The following is an 18,781-nucleotide window of genomic DNA, read 5'->3' on the forward strand; positions in this document are numbered from 1 at the left end:
CCAGCTCGTATTAGCTTTCTTTGGACTTCAAGGAGCGGAGTTGACAATTCTCTCACATCATAGATATAAACAGTGTCTATGATAGCATTAACGGTCTTGTCGTGCTTTGGCATAGGCGCAATGATGACATTTGGAGTCTCTGGAGGATCGAATTCAATTTCCCCACCATCTATCATGTCTTGGATTTTATTTTTCAGGGCCCAACAGTGATCTGCGTCATGTCCTGGACAGTTGGAATGGTATGCACATGTTGCATCGGGGCGATAACTAGGAGAGGAAGTGTTGACATTCTTCGGAGGGTCTTTCAATGTAATCAGATTTTCTTTTAACAAGTGTTGCAATGCTTGAGAGATTGGCATATTGATTCTGGTGAAGTTTCTTCTCGGTGCATCTGGTCGACGCGTATACTTCGGGGGTTGATCTTTTTGAGGTGCAGCTGCAGAGATCAGAACAGCCCCTACAGATTGGTGATGCTCACTTTTGCGACCTTTCTGTCTATGCATTGTATTGACTTCATTTCTCCCACTGATGGGCCTTTTTGTAGTACCAGAGGAGGAGCCTACTTGAATTTTCCACTTTGTATGCCGCTTTCGACACGCTCTCCAGTTAATATCAGGTCAGTGAAACCTGACGACGAGCTTCCCAGCAAATGACTGTAGAAAGGGCCAGTTAAAGTGCCCATGAACATGTCGACCAGCTCGCGATCAGATAAGGGTGGTTGAACCCTTCCAGCTAGATCTCTCCACTTTTGTGCATACTCTTTGAAACTTTCTTTTGGTGCCATAGTCATGCCCCGTAGTTGAGTATGGGTTGGTGCAAGGTCAGCGTTGTATTGATACTGTTTGTAGAAGGCAGCAGCCAAATCTTCTCAGGTGTGAACTTTTGCACTTTCCAGTTGGTAGTACCACTCGAGTTGTGTACCCGACAGACTTTCTTGGAAGAAATGAATCCACAATTTGTTATCTTCCGTATGAGGTAATATCTTCCTCACATAGGACCTTAGATGCAGTTTTGGGCAAGAGACTCCATCATACTTTGCAAACACAGGAACTTTGAACTTTGGAGGGATAACAATATCTGAGACGAGTCCAAGATCATTGAAGTCTAAACCAGGTATTTTCTGTATCTCCATAGCTTTCATGCGTTCTTCCAACTGCTGGTATTTGCTATCACCCTGTTCGTCTTCGGAGTGATAATCTTCTTCATCAGGAGAGAGAGAGAGAGAGAGAGAGAGAGAGAGTTTGGCAGAACCCTGGTTGCTGTGGTTGTCTTCTTGATCACCTTCACCGACTACTTCAGGGATTGGCGCTTTTCTGGGCATCCTGGCTGGGACTCTGTTCTCACGAGGTGGCTTAAACCTACAGATCCTTTGGGCTTCTTTTTCTTCTTGGTCATCAGGGCTTTCAGTTCTTGTTGCCCCTTTGCTAGCTCCAGAATTGCTATCTGAACTTGGGCGTTCTGTGCTTCGAGATTCTTGATGCTTATTTCGGAATCCATCCCTTCTAACTGAAATAAACAACGAGGAGATGAGAAACCTGTTTATGTGAACCTGTTATGAAATGTTTATGAATGAGATGTATATGCAATGTTTTCAAGGATCTTAGAATTTAAATTTGTTTAAACAAAAGAGAAACAAACATTTATTAGTCAAACAATTTATTTCTTTTTTTTCTTTTCCTTTTTTTTTTCTTTCTTTTCTTTGCCTCTTTCGGGCTTACAAGATAAAATAAAGAAAATAAAGGATTCTTCAAGCCTCCCATGGACGCTTTCTCTTTGCTCCCAGGAACGTGTTGATCTGTTGTTCTTCATGGAGTTGTCTGGTGAGCTCCAACACTTTCCTCTCATAGTCTTAACAGTGTGCTTTGAAGGTGTCTCTTTCTCCTTTTAGTTGAACCCAAGATTTCTGCAGCTCTTCCAGGTCAGTTGGCATGTCTGGATGTAGAATAACTTGAGGTTCCTCCCCTTCGACTTCTGGCTCAATGGTCACAGGCAGGATAGCGGGATATGGCATGATGAACTTCTGAGCATGAGCACGCACCCATTTGAGGTAAGGCTCCATGGGAATAGAGTTCCATTGTCCTAAAGTCTTGCTTTCTACTTTGTAGACACTGCCCCAAGCATGTATAAACCTTCATCGATATCTTTGGGAATCATCTTCGTAGTCGAACACAATGCCATGGATAATCATGTCATGAGGACCATTTCTTCGTGCATATCCGAATTGGCGCAAAGCTAAAGAGGGGTTGTAAGTGATGCCTCCCCTAATGCCAAGGAGTGGTACATTAGGGTACTCCCCGCAATGGTCAATGAGAGTGATGTCTCTTTGAATGAAGTTGTTCCACCGGATATCTGATTGAGACAAAGACATAATCCTGCGAGACCATTGCATCCTTTGTTCGTTTCTCAACACTGATCGGGGAAGGTGTAATGTAAACCATCTAGCCAGCAGTGGTACACAACACATAAGAGTTCCTCGCTTTTTCATAGTACGAGTGTGTAAAGAATGTAGAATGTCTCCCAGCAAAGTAGGTACCGGATTGCGGGTTAAGAAAATGTTGATAACGTGTACACTTATGAACTGGTCGGGATTAGGGAATAAAACCAACCCATAAATCAAAAGAGCCACAACTTCTTCAAAAGCTTGGTAACTTCTATCTTTTAATAGTGATCGAGCCTTTCCCATTAAGAACTTAAAAAGCAAACCCTTGACTCCACTCTTTGTTTCCCAATTGGACTCGATTTCTGACTTTCGTAAATGTAAGGCAGCAACAATGATTTCAGGTTTTGGAATCTTTTCTAAACCAGTGAAAGGTAATTGATCTCGAACAGGTAACCCAATTAGTTCAGAGAACTCTTCCAAGGTGGGTACTAGCTGGTAATCAGGAAATGTAAAACAATAATGTTCGGGATCAAAGAACTGGAACAGGACTCGTATCATGTCTTCTTCAAATTTTGAGGTAACCAAATGGAGTAGGTGACCGTGCTTTTCAGTGAATTGAGAATTTCTGGGAAATTCTGATATTAAGTCCTTAAGTTCAGATGGTACTGTTGAGATGTTGATACGGATATAATCTCTGGTAGTGGGAGCCATTACCTGCAACAACAGAACAAAAGTAAACTCTTCGATCCTTGAAATGATTAGTGAGAAAAATGATATGTTTATGATGCTTATGATGTCATGATGTCAAAGATGTGGAAAACACAAACAAATCAAACAATAGCCTTAGGTTTAAAGGCTTGCATGAGGTTCATAGGTGATACCCTCCCCACTTAAGTTGAGTTGGTTTAAACCTGTCTTAAAATAGTATTCGGGTTCTATGATCCTTGGAGACAACATCTCAATACGACACTCGGACGGCCTGATCAAAACATTCCTCGAGGATAACCAACTTCGATCAATTTCAAAGCCAGTCACTTAATAGGCCACAAGTCAAGTTCAACTAAAGGTTCTAAGGCAAATTAGTGTTTGATGACATTTCGGAAGCCTAACATACTCCTTGATCGTTTTCAAGGGATATCAGTACAGACCAAAGTGTCGCACTAACAGTGACTACCAGATCAACCGTATCGGTACATGCCGTACAGTTTCCTTGGTCTATTGTCACATACTTAAGGTATCTCGAGATTCGGGTTAGAATCTTTCACACAAGTAAATACCCAAACAAACCTTTGAAAAATAAAGCAAACAAGACAAGCAATTGAAAACATCGAAGTGATCTAAACTCTAAGGTAACCCCTTTTGAAAACATTTTGTTTTTGAAGTCCCCAGCAGAGTCGCCAGTTCTGTCGTCCTCGGTTTTTTTCGTGGGATACGAACTGACTCTTCTTTATTTTTGAGTTTGTGAAAATCAGAGAGTCGCCATTGACTTTTATTTTATCCAATTAAGGAAAGGTTTATAAAAGAAACAGAAAAAGACCTTTAAGAGATTTTGGGTTCGGGGGTAGGTTATACAAAGGGAAGGTATTAGCACCCCTTTGTATCCATGGTTATCCATGGGCTCTTAATTGCTTAGCTCACTTGTTTGAATCATTTGTCTTGCTTTGAAATGCTTGTATGTGGTTTTAAATACCTTTGTAAATTAACTTTGTAATGATCCTTGTGCGGATGTATACAAAGTGTTCTATCTTTCGAAAGATATTTTGAAAAAAAGATTTTTTAACTTCGTAATGATCCTTGTTTGGATATATACAAAGTGTTGTCTTTTTTGAAAGTTTTGTTTTGGAAAAACAGTGATATGTGAAACATTTGTTGTTTTGTTTGATTTGAGCAAGCAATTAGGAGATCTACCCTAAATTTATAAGGTCCTTTCTTATTTTCTTTTAGAAAATTTTCTTTGACTGGATACAGAAAGGAATTGTTGGAATTGTATTTGAAACAGTAGAATTGATTTTGAAAAGAGTAACAGAGGGATTATCCTAAGAGGTGCAAGTGTGATTGTGTTTTATTTTCAGATATTTTTGTCTTTTGAAATTAGTGATCTAACGCTTCAGTTATTATCTTCGACATACACACAGTTTTATATGTACAGAATTTAAAGTGCGGGAATGTAAAATGCGGAAAATTAATCTACGTTATTACATCGATTGTGCAAGAAATGTAAACTACGCTATTTACATGAATTTGACAACCTATACACTTATCTGTGAATTTAAATTGCAATAAGATAAAAGGAAGTGTATTTTTTGGATTTCTGGATGGTTGATTTTAATTAATCTTAATGCATAATTAATTTAATTAAAAGGTTAGGAATTAGAAATAAAATTTAAACCTAAAAAAAAATTAAGTCTAATGTAAAATTATTTTTTTTTGGGATTTTTGAAATTTGTTTTGGAAATTATTAAGCTAATTAATATACAATTATGCAAATAATTATACAAATAATTTAAACTTAAAGAGAAAAATATTCTAAATATGTACAAAATTAGTCTATAATATATAAACTTGATTTAATAAAAAGAAAATATATTTTTTTGATTTTTTGATAGGTTAGAAATAATTAAAAGATGAATATAACAATATTATCTAATTAATTAAACAAAATATTTCAATTATGAAAAAAAATAAAATATTTTTGTATCAAAAAATAATATATTATTTTATCAACCTAAAAATATTTTTATTATATTTTTTTGATTTTTAAAACTATTTTAAATTAATTTTACAAAGAAAACTAAATAAAATAGAAAATATATTAAATATATTAAATATGGATCATGTGTAGCTGGCTGGAAGGTCTATAGTATGGTCTAGCGTATCATGGGCGTTAGATTGAGTGGTCAGATTGATCTGATGGCTCAGATGTTGAGGGCACGTGGCATATGCGTGGATGGCAAGCATAGAGTCTGACTGGATTTAAAAATCCACACGCGCGTTTTCCAGCCAATGAGAGGCTGCCACGACTTCGTCTTCAACCTCTCATCCGTTGCTAAAAGCTCTGCAACTGTAGGTAAAGCCTTTAGTGACGGTTTTGTCCGTAGCTACAAGACCTGCAAACAACCAAAACTTTACACAAGCAATATAAACTAATTAGGAGACCATGGTTCGACCCAAAATCATCCCTTGAGTTCAAATATGCCCTTAGTTTCTTCTAATTTTGCCTAAATCGAATAATCCTAAAACGGAGCTCAAGAACCCTAGAATGGCAATTTCGTGTACAAGCATCCAAACCTCAATTAAACTTCCAGAAATGATCAGAACATCAAACTAAACTCAAATATATGTTTACATCTTGTTAAACATGCATGTATGATTATATTTTGGTAAGTTTAAGTTTGAGCAAATCGTGATCTATAGTACTCGATTCCGTGAGTATCAAAGCTTGAAACTGATTTGAATAGGTTCAGTGATGCTTAGGGACCGTGTTTGAGTGTTTAGTTTGGATTGAAAATGACTTAAACTAAAAATTCGAAATTCAAATTTCTTTGAAAATTTCAAGTTGATTCAAGAGTGATACAAGCAAGAGTTTGTTCTGAACTTTTGTCTCTATTCCTACTGAAGTATGCTAAGCATTATATGAGCAACAAGAGTGCTTGAATCTTAAGCTAACAATTATTGATGGCTTTTGAACTTTTGAATTTTTTTAATATTAAAAAGTTTGAATTCTTTGGCCATGGCTTGATTTTCTTCATCCTCTTGCTCTAGGCCTGTTGTACCATCTCTTTGTTGCAGAAGTTAAGCCACCTTGGTGACTCATGCTAAGGACAAACGGCCTTGGATAATTATCTTGAACCATTTCTTTTTTAATTTAATTTTAAATGTAATAAAATTAAATTAAAAAGAAACAAAAATGTCATGGGCCTAATGTTGGTCATGGGAGCCCTTTAACATCATTAGAAACATGTTTGGATCATGAATGCTTGGCCTCTTTTGGAAAAAAAATCATTTTGATCAATGCTAGTTTCATGCATTTTCCCAAAAAATAGCCAACTTCAACAAGGCATATCTCCCTCAATTTTGATCATATGAAGGAGTTCTTGTACTTTTTAGAAACCTCAAGATTTCCTCTACAAGCTACTTTGGAAACTTTTTTGAAATTGGAGAAGTTATCTTGATGTTATGGCCTTTGACAAAAAACCACTTTTTGTTGACTTTGAAAATGACCTGTAATGTCCTGGCTCATATTTTTCAAATGGTGAATCCAATGACCATGGGATCAATTTCATTTGAAAGATAATTGAATTCCCTTCAAAACAAGCTTTAGTTGGAATTTTTTGAATGAACGAGGAGAGAGTTATGGCCGGTCAAAGTTCAGTTGACTTTTTAGGAGAAAACCCTAATTTTGAATCTTAGGGTTTTGTTGATTTCTGATCTTTTCTTGATGAATTATGATCAACCATTGATCAAATGATGAATCTTTTGACAAAATATGGATGTTGACAAAAAAATTCATTTTTGACTGTCTGTTGACTTTTCGGTCAAATTGGTCGTCTGTTGACTATTTGAGCTGCTGACTGTGCGTCTGGGCGAATTGAAGTTTGAAAATTTGTCTGGTGGTACTTTGAGACATATGGAGGTCCATGAAATCCATTTGAGGTCTCAAAAAACTTGTTCTCCTTAAAAAAACAAAAACCCTAGTTAGGGACTGTTTGTGTAGGAGACAGTTAAGCGTACTTGATTTTTGTGCAGTGTTGAGTCTCTGCTGATCATGTGGTTATCAGAAGACTTCTAGAACAAAAATCTTGGAATTTTGAAATGCAAAAGATTGATTTGGATGGTGATACAAAACACGGGGAATCTTGCTGTCAGCGGGTTTGACTATTAACTGGTTGTCCGGGCATTAACGTAACAGTTAAAGTGAAAATTCAACAGTTAAAGTTAATTTTTTCTTTTTTGTTTTTTTGTTGTGTTAATGGTGAAAATTTATTTACATGAGTTGTTAGAAAAAACACAAACACAATAAATAATTAAAATATACCGTACGCGAACGAAATTACTGATAATAATCTTGAAAAATATTTAATACACAGAAAAATAAATATTTAACTAGCAATAAACACACATAATATTATCTTGATAATTAAACGATAGTACGACAGATAGTACGACATTTAATACTGACAGTACAAATATTACATAATATAATGAACAATACGACAAATAAAATAAACGGTACATTATTTGAAAGCGAAAGATACGACAAACTTTAAAAATGACGATTAAAAACCCATGCTATAAATAGCAACATATAAATGAACGGAAGTGTAAGCATCCCAGGTCCGCATTTTTCAGGACTATGCAGACAGAAAAAGGACATGATCACCACCAAAACAGTGATGACCATAAGAAAAAACGTATCCATCCACTTTGCCATTTTTGTTGGGGAAGAAGAGAAAATAATTATGAGATAGTGTGATAGAAATTTGGGAGATGAGTGAAATTTGATATGAGAATTTATGGAAAAAATGAGGGGTATTTATAGTGTGAAAAGAAGGATAGAGACGTTGGGGAATGAAGTGATACCGTACAAAAAAGGAAATTTTGAGTGGTAGTAGGATTTGAAAGAAAGTGTATGGTAGGGTTTGAAAAGAAAGATGTATGGAATAAAGTTAGGATTTGATTTTAAAGAAAGAGATTTGAAAAGAAAGGAAAAGATTTGAAAATAATATAGTATAGTACAAAAATTAGTGGGAAACAAAAAACTAATAATAAATTAATTGTTACCAGTACAATCTGAATCCCCGAACTCTGCGCCTGCAAAAATTTAATTCTGTACCAATTACGTCAGTACTATTTATCTGCAAATAAATCTCAAATAAACAGCGTGTGTGAAGTGATAAACAGTACTTGGCGTTTGTGTAAGATTAAATTCAACAGCGAATCAAAATACCGTATAAGAAATATTCTAAAAACCGAGTATTCATAAAATCAGGATATTTATGAAATAAAATCCAAGATTATATGAAACTCCTAATTTTTAGACAGAAGTCTGTTGCCTTCTCTCTGAAAAAAGATGCGGGCAAATTTTGGGGTATAACAGACATGTTGGAGCGGTAAAGCGGCAAGCAACAAAAGTGTTGGAAGTATTTATCCGGGAAATTATCGTGTCCACAGAGATTAGTGCTATTGAACTGTCGTTCGACGGATTCTTAGTTCTTGAGTTTGGGTTTTGAATGAATTTAAATATGAAATGGAAAAGTAAATATCAACACAAAAAGAATACATTCTTCAAATAGAAGAAACTATCAAGTATTGAATATAATCTACTCTTCACAAACTTAAACTTATTGACCGAATATACTCAACTTGTAACCTATCAATATTACCACATGTCAACAACACAACCCACAACATTATCTAAGTGACGATCTCTCAGACACCTAAACAACACATGAGAAATCCGAGCTTCCCGCAAATGTCAATCTCTTAGACAAACACGACCACTCAGACGCATTAAGCACTGACACTAAGTGATTATCAACCTAATCCATCTCTGCAATTAAGTTAATAGAAAATCATCCTAGATAAGCATTAGAGCCCTACATCTCTATAGAAACTCAAACACATAGCCACAAAGCAACAATCTAAGACAATAATCCATAAAAATATGAAAGCAAGCTTTATATAACATAATAATCAACAAATATACATGAGATCAAAGTATATATATACAAAACCCACAAATGAAACCACAAAGAGAAGAAAAGAAGAAAAACCCAAAAATCTCACGGTTTGTCGGCTCCGATTGATGAAGGATTCAACCCCGGATCATCCATTTGACAGCTCCAATGTGTTTTCTAGCATCTTTCCACTCAAAAAATGCTATTGGATGGATTGGAGCTCTAAAATATCCAACCATGACCTAAAAAATCTATTTTCCCCCTATTTATACAATTTTTACTCTGGTACAGAACGCGTCGCGCGCAACCTGCTGTCAAGAAAAAACAGTATTTAGAAAAAATGGCGTAACTTGAGAATCGTAACTCCGATTTGCGCCCGGTACGAAGCGTTGAAAAGCTTATTCAATTTACCATCTAACAATGACAACATATCAACCATATTGGTGATTTATTATTCTATGGTTTTGAGCTTTATTCGCCGAATGAATTGATTCCGCCGCTCAAAATCGCACGTTTGAAGCCGTGTCTTCGCCACGTTATTGCTCATGCTCCAAATACGCCTCAATACCTACAAAATGAATAGAAAACTATCAAAAAGTATAAAAGTGTATGAAAATACATCTATTCACAAAGTATACGTATTTATACACAAAACGGGGTATTATTCGAATGGTATTAACAAAAAGTATCGATAAGTGCCACTATTTACAAACACAACATAACTACATTTTTGCACTTATCAAACTCTCCCCAACTTGAATTTTTTTTCCTCAAACAAGGCCAAACACTCAAAGACTCAAAAGTAAAAATCCAAAGAATCAAGAATCAACACAGTTTAGAAAACGAAACAATTGCACAGTTCAAACCAAAAACGTACAAACAAAGTAAAAACTTACCACAATCCTACAACGACCCATGAAAATGAAACCAATCCTAAGTACAATAATCATACAAAACATTCTAAACAAAAACAAGCTCAATAATGAATCACGCCTAGCAAAAACTCATCGGTAGATGAAAAACACCGAAAGGTGAGGACTTTGAACACTCATCCAACAATCTTGCAAACAAAAGACAAAATGATGCGTTCATCTAAAAATAGTATTGAAAATGAAACGGCACGAGTCACAAGGGCTTTCAAGGTTGTAATGTGGCTCAGTTAACAAATAAGTGATAAGTCCTAAAGCTAATCGAAACAAAAACTTGCCTAAACCTAAGGGAGTAATTACTTCCACAAAGTTTCAAACAATACAATTCCAATCCAACTTTCTTCTTCATCACAAGTTTCACACCAAACACAAAACTTATTAGCACACTCTTATTCATACTCTTTTTGTTATTTTCTTTTTCAAACTTTTTCTCTTTTTTCTTTCTTTTTCACCTTTCTTTTTTCTTTTCTTTCCACAACCTCATACCAACCACAATATAAATGGGAAAACATCCTCTCCCCAACTTGAATACAACTATCATCATAATAAGAATACTCCCTACTTTCTAAGGCAAGGCAAAAATTCAAACTATAAATCATAGTTGAAGGTTCAAGAAAATAAAGAATTAACATCCATACAAAAATGAGAACCAAACACTCATAGACAAGCATTTAGCAAAAACAATATGGATGTTGACAAAAAGGCTCAAAGGAGGGTTACTAATTCTCACACACTCACAAGGTGAATTGACATTTGGCTATGGTAGTTATGCTCAAAATCAAACAAGTGCCTTGATCACTTTCGTGCATTCACAAAACCAATACAAACGAAAGATTAAACATAATAATATCCAGTTAGAACAAGAAATGTCGGTCACTCGCATATATACACAATGGAAAGCCACCTCACATTTATGGTAAAAAGGGAAAACTAATTGTGATTCAAGTCATGAGCAAGTAATGCAAAAAGAATGAGTAATATGAAATTTGTACAAATGAAAAGTCTCATAAATATGTGATGCTATAGAAAGCGATAAACGAGTACCTTGCGACGTACAAATTTGAACAATCATTACCGCACAACCGGCATGTTGAATCTATCACAATTGGATAATTACCAAATGAGACTCCAAGCGATCGGGCCAAAATTTGAATCTAAACATAAACAAAAGAATTAAAAATAAAACAATAAAATACTATACTATAAAGCCTTAGTGTAAGTAGGAAAAAGGCTAGCCAAGTGAACCATTAAAAAGAATACAGTGGCCAAAAGCAACATAGCGCGCGACACGCCCTTAAGACCGCGCGACGCGGGCGCAGTTCTGCCTAACCAAGCTCTTCAGCTCCCAGGCCGCGCGACGCATGGATGAGCGCACGACGCGCGCTACACCAGAAAAACAGAACTAACTCAGAAAAACAGAATTTCAGTGCGCCACCACTTACCACCTAAACAACTCATTTACAGAAAACTAAAACAGAAAAATAAAACCATGGGGGTGCCTCCCAACAAGCGCACGTTTAACGTCGTTAGCTCAACGCCTTTATTGTTTCACGAATGGTGAGTAACTTCCCCGCGGTACGCCAATGCTTTCGCCTCAAACACAACCTAAAGAATGCGACCTGCCCAAACACTTAACAAACGAATCAAAAGCAAAAGTATACACAAGTATGTGTAAAAACACAAATATACATAAAACACAATATTTACAAAATCCTTAATTGGCTAAACAAATTGAAAAGTGAAGATTTAGAATTTACGAACTATCCGAGTTCAATTTGTTTAGCCAACTTCACCTTGCTAAATAGCAAAAGTGAAGAGGAACAAAATCAAACACACAAACATGTATAAGTATGAAAATATAAACATGTATCAATATACGAAAATATACAAGAATGAGAATATGCACAAAATATACGATATTCACAAAACTCAAAAACAAAGAAACTATTGCAATGCGAATTCAATAGACACACCAATCCCCGGCAACGGCGCCATTTTGTTGGAGCGGTAAAGCGGCAAGCAACATAAGTTTTGGAAGTATTTATCCGGGAAATTATCGTGTCCACAGAGATTAGTGCTATTGAACTGCCGTTCGACGGATTCTTAGTTCTTGCGTTTGGGTTTTGAATGAATTTAAATATGAAATGGAAAAGTAAATATCAACACAAAAAGAATACATTCTTCAAATAGAAGAAACTATCAAGTATTGAATATAATCTACTCTTCACAAACTTAAACTTATTGACTGAATATACTCAACTTGTAACCTATCAATATTACCACATGTCAACAACACAACCCACAACATTATCTAAGTGAAGATCTCTCAGACACCTAAACAACACATGAGAAATCCGAGCTTCCCGCAAATGTCAATCTCTCAGACAAACACGACCACTCAGACGCATTAAGCACTGACACTAAGTGATTATCAACCTAATCCATCTCTGCAATTAAGTTAATAGAAAATCATCCTAGATAAGCATTAGAGCTCTACATCTCTATAGCAACTCAAACACATAGCCACAAAGCAACAATCTAAGACAATAATCCATAAACATATGAAAGCAAGCTTTATATAACATAATAGTCAACAAATATACATGAGATCAAAGTATATATATACAAAACCCACAAATGAAACCACAAAGAGAAGAAAAGAAGAAAAACCCAAAAATCTCACGGTTTGTCGGCTCCGATTGATGAAGGATTCAACCCCGGATCATCCATTTGACAGCTCCAATGTGTTTTCTAGCATCTTTCCACTCAAAAAATGCTATTGGATGGTTGGAGCTCTAAAAATCCAACCATGACCTAAAAAATCTATTTTCCCCCTATTTATACAATTTTTACTCTGGTACAGCGCGCGTCGCGCGCAACCTGCTGTCAAGAAAAAACAGCATTTAGAAAAAATGGCGTAACTTGAGAATCGTAACTCCGATTTGCGCCCGGTACGAAGCGTTGGAAAGCTTATTCAATTTACCATCTAACAATGACAACATATCAACCATATTGGTGATTTATTATTCTATGGTTTTGAGCTTTATACGCCGAATGAATTGATTCCACCGCTCAAAATCGCACGTTTGAAGCCGTGTCTTCGCCACGTTATTGCTCATGCTCCAAATACGCCTCAATACCTACAAAATGAATAGAAAACTATCAAAAAGTATAAAAGTGTATGAAAATACATCTATTCACAAAGTATACGTATTTATACAAAAAACGGGGTATTATTCGAATGGTATTAACAAAAAGTATCGATAAGTGCCACTATTTACAAACACAACATAACTACATTTTTGCACTTATCAAACTCTCTCCAACTTGAATTTTTTTGTCCTTAAACAAGGCCAAACACTCAAAGACTCAAAAGTAAAAATCCAAAGAATCAAGAATCAACACAGTTTAGAAAACGAAACAATTGCACAGTTCAAACCAAAAACGTACAAACAAAGTAAAAACTTACCACAATCCTACAAAGACCCATGAAAATGAAACCAATCCTAAGTAAAATAATCATACAAAACATTCTAAACAAAAACAAGCTCAATAATGAATCACGCCTAGCAAAAACTCATCGGTAGATGAAAAACACCGAAAGGTGAGGACTTTGAACACTCATCCAACAATCTTGCAAACAAAAGACAAAATGATGCGTTCATCTAAAAATAGTATTGAAAATGCAACGGCACGAATCACAAGGGCTTTCAAGGTTGTAATGTGGCTCAGTTAACAAATAAGTGATAAGTCCTAAAGATAATCGAAACAAAAACTTGCCTAAACCTAAGGGAGTAATTACTTCCACAAAGTTTCAAACAATACAATTCCAATCCAACTTTCTTCTTCATCACAAGTTTCACACCAAACACAAAACTAATTAGCACACTCTTATTCATACTCTTTTTGTTATTTTCTTTTTCAAACTTTTTCTCTTTTTTCTTTCTTTTTCACCTTTCTTTTTTCTTTTCTTTCCACAACCTCATACCAACCACAATATAAATGGGAAAACATCCTCTCCCCAACTTGAATACAACTATCATCATAATAAGAATACTCCCTACTTTCTAAGGCAAGGCAAAAATTCAAACTATAAATCATAGTTGAAGGTTCAAGAAAACAAAGAATCAACATCCATACAAAAATGAGAACCAAACACTCATAGACAAGCATTTAGCAAAAACAATATGGATGTTGACAAAAAGGCTCAAAGGAGGGTTACTAATGCTCACACACTCACAAGGTGAATTGACATTTGGCTATGGTAGTTATGCTCAAAATCAAACAAGTGCCTTGATCACTTTCGTGCATTCACAAAACTAATACAAACGAAAGATTAAACATAATAATATCCAGTTAGAACAAGAAATGTCGGTCACTCGCATATATACACAATGGAAAGCCACCTCACATTTATGGTAAAAAGGGAAAATTAATTGTGATTCAAGTCATGAGCAAGTTATGCAAAAAGAATGAGTAATATGAAATTTGTACAAATGAAAAGTCTCATAAATATGTGATGCTATAGAAAGCGATAAATGAGTACCTTGGGACGTACAAATTTGAACAATCATTACCGCACAACCGGCATATTGAATCTATCACAATTGGATAATTACCAAATGAGACTCCAAGCGATCGGGCCAAAATTTGAATCTAAACATAAACAAAAGAATTAAAAATAAAACTATAAAATACTATACTATAAAGCCTTAGTGTAAGTAGGAAAAAGGCTAGCCAAGTGAACCATAAAAAAGAATGCAGTGGCCAAAAGCAACATAGCGCGCGACACGCCCTTAAGACCGCGCGACGCGGGCGCAGTTCTACCTAACCAAGCTCTTCAGCTCCCAGGCCGCGCGACGCGTGGATGAGCGCACGACGCGCGCTACACCAAAAAATCAGAACTAACTCAGAAAAACAGAATTTCAGTGCGCCACCACTTACCACCTAAACTACTCATTTACAGAAAACTAAAACAGAAAAATAAAACCATTGGGGTGCCTCCCAACAAGCGCACGTTTAACGTCGTTAGCTCAACGCCTTTATTGTTTCACGAATGGTGAGTAACTTCCCCGCGGTACGCCAATGCTTTCGCCTCAAACACAACCTAAAGAAAGCGACCTGCCCAAACACTTAACAAACGAATCAAAAGCAAAAGTATACACAAGTATGTGTAAAAACACAAATATACATAAAACACAATATTTACAAAATCCTTAATTGGCTAAACAAATTGAAAAGTGAAGATTTAGAATTTACGAACTATCCGAGTTCAATTTGTTTAGCCAACTTCACCTTGCTAAATAGCAAAAGTGAAGAGGAACAAAATCAAACACACAAACATGTATAAGTATGAAAATATAAACATGTATCAATATACGAAAATATACAAGTATGAGAATATGCACAAAATATACGATATTCACAAAACTCAAAGACAAAGAAACTATTGCAATGCGAATTCAATAGAAAAACCAATCCCCGGCAACGGCGCCATTTTGTTGGAGCGGTAAAGCGGCAAGCAACATAAGTTTTGGAAGTATTTATCCGAGAAATTATCGTGTCCACAGAGATTAGTGCTATTGAACTGCCGTTCGACGGATTCTTAGTTCTTGTGTTTGGGTTTTGAATGAATTTAAATATGAAATGGAAAAGTAAATATCAACACAAAAAGAATACATTCTTCAAATAGAAGAAACTATCAAGTATTGAATATAATCTACTCTTCACAAACTTAAACTTATTGACCGAATATACTCAACTTGTAACCTATCAATATTACCACATGTCAACAACACAACCCACAACATTATCTAAGTGACGATCTCTCAGACACCTAAACAACACATGAGAAATCCGAGCTTCCCGCAAATGTCGATCTCTCAGACAAACACGACCACTCAGACGCATTAAGCACTGACACTAAGTGATTATCAACCTAATCCATCTCTGCAATTAAGTTAATAGAAAATCATCCTAGATAAGCATTAGAGCCCTACATCTCTATAGCAACTCAAACACATAGCCACAAAGCAACAATCTAAGACAATAATCCATAAAAATATGAAAGCAAGCTTTATATAACATAATAGTCAACAAATATACATGAGATCAAAGTATATATATACAAAACCCACAAATGAAACCACAAAGAGAAGAAAAGAAGAAAAACCCAAAAATCTCACGGTTTGTCGGCTCCGATTGATGAAGGATTCAACCCCGGATCATCCATTTGACAGCTCCAATGTGTTTTCTAGCATCTTTCCACTCAAAAAATGCTATTGGATGGTTGGAGCTCTAAAATATCCAACCATGACCTAAAAAATCTATTTTCCCCCTATTTACACAATTTTTACTCTGGTACAGCGCGCGTCGCGCGCAACCTGCTGTCAAGAAAAAACAGCATTTAGAAAAAATGGCGTAACTTGAGAACCGTAACTCCGATTTGCGCCCGGTACGAAGCGTTGGAAAGCTTATTCAATTTACCATCTAACAATGACAACATATCAACCATATTGGTGATTTATTATTCTATGGTTTTGAGCTTTATTCTCCGAATGAATTGATTCCGCCGCTCAAAATCGCACGTTTGAAGCCGTGTCTTCGCCACATTATTGCTCATGCTCCAAATACGCCTCAATACCTACAAAATGAATAAAAAACTATCAAAAAGTATAAAAGTGTATGAAAATACATCTATTCACAAAGTATACGTATTTATACACAAAACGGGGTATTATTCGAAAGGTATTAACAAAAAGTATCGATAAGTGCCACTATTTACAAACACAACATAACTACATTTTTGCACTTATCAGGACACCTCAGGGAATTATCTCCTCTTCCATATGTATGATATCCAAGGAAGATGAACTGAAGCTGAGGCACCAAAAACTTGCTCACTTACACTTGAAAGATATGAAGAAAATTATGTCTAGAGAAGTTATCAGAGGTAATCCTAAGCTCAAAACTGAAGAAGGAAGAACCTGTGGTGATTGTCTAATGGGAAAGCAAACCAAGATGTCACGCCATAAGATTCAACATCTGACCACCTCAAAAGTTCTGGAACTGCTTCACATGGACTTAATGGGGCCTATGTAAGTTGGAAGTCTTGGTGGGAAAAGGTATGCTTATGTTGTTGTAGATTATTTTTCAAGATTCACTTGGGTGAGTTTTATCAAAGAAAATTCAGATGTCTTTGAAGTCTTCAAAGAGTTATGTCAACAACTTCAAAGGGAGAAGGAAAGTGCTATTGTAAGGATTAGAAGTGATCATGGTAAGGAATTTGAAAACAACATAAGAATCGACCAATGATTCCATTTCTTTCCGTCGAATACTGGAAGCTTTTGTTCAAGCTATAATTTCTGTCTTTCATCTTCGTTCTTGTGCAAATTACTTAGTTCTCACCAACCCTCGTGTTTCCCAAACCCTCATAATCAGAGGTTGTGATTCTTTGATTTCGATCTTCAATTCAGTGTGAATTTTAGGAACGAAATCAAGCACACATCTCACGTACACTTGTGTTTCCCTATGAATCGAACCGGAGCTCTGGATAATAATTGTTGAAGTTAACAGCGAAAGGACTACATTGAAGCACAAGAAGATGAAGTTGAAAGAATTGCACACACACATACACACACAGAGAGAGAGAGAGAGAGAGAGAGAGAGAGAGAGAGAGAGAGAGAGTTTTTAGCGGATAAAACTTTAATTTTATTTTTTGAGAAATTCAGTTTAATTAGCAATAAAGTTGCTAAAAAATAAGCTACTGTCATCACAATTTTATTGTAGTAAATTAAATATACTAGTAAAGACTCGTAAATTAGCCCATTCAAACTATATATATATATATATATATATATATATATATATATATATATATATATATATATATATATATATATATATATATATATATATATATATATATATATATATATATATATATATATATATATATATATATATATATCATATGAGAATGCCATATTTATATGAGAATGTGAGAATGAATCTGAACCACTGAATTTTAAAATAAATGGTGGAGATTATGAGTGAATCTTTTTTTTCTCTCTCCTACATTTTGAAATAAATGAAGTAGGAGAGAGAGAAAAAAGATTCACCCATAATCTCTACCATTTATTTTAAAATCCAATGGTTCAGATTCATTCTCACATTCTCATATAAATATGTCATTCTCATATGATATGCCCTATATATATATATATATATATATATATATATATATATATATATATATATATATATATATATATATATATATATATATATATATATATATATATATATATATATATATATATATATATATATATATGCCAATCAAAAAATAATTATAAACTATCGCAAATGTCGCTTGCGGACATATTTGCTTAATTATGTATTCAATTAAAGTAATTAATTGAAATTTCTTATGTCATTTTCATTCATGCTTTATGCAAGTGTTTTCCATTCAAATTCCATGGTTTGATTCTGAATTACCCGTCAACAAGTACTCAAAATTCAACAAGGATCTAGAAGCCACACCAAGTAACAAAATTAAGTTGTTCCAAAAACTAAATATTGTTATGAATATTTATGTTAGTGGATGTCCATCCATCTCCATGTTCTTCAATCCAGTCAATTTTTGTGTGTTTCTAAAGGAAAATAAAAATTTGAGAAATTACGATTTTATGACACTAATTGTTGCATCGACTAAAATATCATGCATATGTCTCTACTCACAACCAGAAGTTTGTGAAATTATTTTCTCAACTAATTAGACTAAGATCTTGTTT

Source organism: Vicia villosa, linkage group LG1 (assembly GCF_029867415.1).
Source record: "Vicia villosa cultivar HV-30 ecotype Madison, WI linkage group LG1, Vvil1.0, whole genome shotgun sequence".
NCBI classification, from domain to species: domain Eukaryota; kingdom Viridiplantae; phylum Streptophyta; class Magnoliopsida; order Fabales; family Fabaceae; genus Vicia; species Vicia villosa.